Raw genomic sequence first — 2590 nt, 5'->3', positions numbered from 1 at the left:
TAACCATGTTTGCTTTATTATTATTTTTCTAAATACATATAGTTTTTTTTCTGAACTATTTTGAAGCAGGGCAGGGCAAATTCTCCTGAGGGGGCAGAGACCAAGCCCTGCCCTGAGAGAGAAGGGTTCTTGATGGAGTGTGTAGATAGAATTCAAACACATGCCAAAGTTAAAGTCAAAAGGAAAGTTTATTAGAGAAGGGGTAACACTCCACAGACAGAGCATGGTCTCCTCTCAGAGGCAGAGAGTGAGAGAACCTAAGAGAGACTCAAAGTGACAGAGACAATAGAGAGAGACGAGGACAGTGAGAGGGACAGAGCAAAGGCACTGAGAGGGACCCTGAATACTCAGGGAAGTCAGTTTATATACATCATTCTGTAGTTCTTTTGAGTTACAGTTTAAGGATTGTTTGCCCATTTCCTTTCATATGGACATACAGTGAAGAAGGATAAGAGTAAGTAGCATGAAAAGGTAAGAATATGTAGTGTGAAAGGTCTGCTGACGATTACCTGCCTTTAATCCATGGGTTCCCTATGGTTTTAGCCATAGGCAATGAATGATTTTATTTTGTATAGGGCAGCCACTTAAAGACTCTTTTGCCTGTTCCCCTTCACAGGTGTGAGAAATAGATTGTTAGCAATCCCAGCAGAAACCTTCCTTTGTTTGGCAGGTGTCCTCCTGGCCTGGCTGCTGGGCTGATCAGCATATTGCTGTTTCTGAATGTAGCTTGATTTAAAATTTTAGTTTTCTTGCCTCCTCCCTACATTAATTTGAGAGTAAGTTGCACAGAAGACATTCCTTTACTTATAAACACATTGGTGTGAATTCCCGAAGAATACAAACATTGTTTTACATAACCACAGTACAACTATCAAAATCAGGAAACTGTTAAACAAAAAATTTTAACTTTTATGGCTGAAAGTCTTAAAAAAGAAATGTTTTATTGAGCCAAAAATGCTAGCCAAAAAGGAGACCAGTCTTGGGGAATGGAGTTTACACCACCAGCATCATGGCTGGATAGGAAAGATAAATGTCCACAGTCCTGGTGTTTTGTAAGCGTTTTTATATCAAGTAGCTGGGAGAAATATGTAAGCCGTTCCCAAAGGATTTATGTTAGTTGTAGACAAAGGTGGTGGGAGAAGGTGAAGTGGGACTCGTTCTGGGATAGGGGCAGCAGAATCTGAAAGGAATGTCAGTCATTGACTTAAAAAAATAAATAAGTCTATCCTTTAGTCCTGTGGGCAGTAGATTTGAAGTTCATGTGTAAACAAGAAGTGGAGACTCCTGGGGTTTGATGGTGCCTGGCTTGTCTCTCTTTTGGATAATTGTGGAAATAAGCCACCTGGAAGTTAATTGTAAATTCCAACAGATACACAGGAATGTGAGCAGTCTTTTGTCAGAGCTGGTCCACAGCTATCAACAGGCTAATTGCTCTGTCTCTCACTCTCCTGTGGCTATAATTTTAATTTAGAACATCTCAGGATTTTATTTTTATCAAAACTTCGATTAATACAATACTATTATCTCATTTACAGTCCATATTGAATGTTTGCCATTTGCCCCATAATTTTTTTTAGCATTTTATTTTATTATTAGTTTTAAGTGCCCTATAATGTTTTTTATGATGATTTTTTTTTGATCTAGAATCGAATCCAGGATCATGCAATGCATTTAGTTGTCATGTCTTTTTAGACTCTTTTAACATAAGTACGGTTTCTTATGTTTTCTGTGTCTTTCATTATATTAACATTTTTGAAGAATACAGGTCAGTTATTTTGTACTGTTTCTAAATTTTGGTATGTCTGATGCGTCCTCAGTTTATGCACTTTTGGTCAGGAATACCATGGAAGTGATATCGTGTCCTTCGCAATGCATCACACCAGGAGACACATGAGTCAACACATCATGCGCGTTAATGGTTGACTAGTATTCCACTGTTTGGTGAACCCTAGTTCATTGACACACATGTCCTATTGTAGGGCATTTAGGTGAATCTCAATCTTTAAAAATATGATAAACTATGCTGTAATAAATATTCTTAAACATACATATTTGTATGGTTGTCTAATTATTTCCTTAGTCTAAATTTCTAGAAGTGAAACCAGTGAGTCAAAAGATTAAAGGATAGACTTATTTTAATTTTATTTATTTTTTAAATAGTATTATTTTTCAGTTATATTTGGCATAAAATATTATATCAGTTTCAGGTGTACAACATAGTGAATAAACATCTATATAATTCGCAAAGTGATCACCTCAATAAATCTTGTGCCCCTCTGACACCATACATAGTTATTACAACATTATCTGCTATATTTCTTATGCTATACTTTATATCGCCATGACTGTTTTGTAACTACCAATTTGTACTTCTTAATTCTTTCCCCCTTTTTCACCAATACCCCAACCCCCTCTTTAAGTTCACTGACTCTTTCCTCTGGATTTTAGCCAATCCATTGAGTTTAAAATTTTCATTATTGTATTTTTAAGTTCTAAAATTTCTATTTGGTTCTTCTTTATATCTTCTATTTCTTTGATGAGACTATTTTTTTACTTGTTTCAAGTGAGTTTTTAATTGCTTGTTGAAGCC

This window comes from Pteropus vampyrus, unplaced genomic scaffold, assembly GCF_000151845.1.
Source record: "Pteropus vampyrus isolate Shadow unplaced genomic scaffold, Pvam_2.0 Scaffold378, whole genome shotgun sequence".
Lineage (NCBI taxonomy): Eukaryota > Metazoa > Chordata > Mammalia > Chiroptera > Pteropodidae > Pteropus > Pteropus vampyrus.
The sequence above is the reverse complement of the archived record's forward strand: the minus strand, read 5'-3'. Positions refer to the sequence as shown.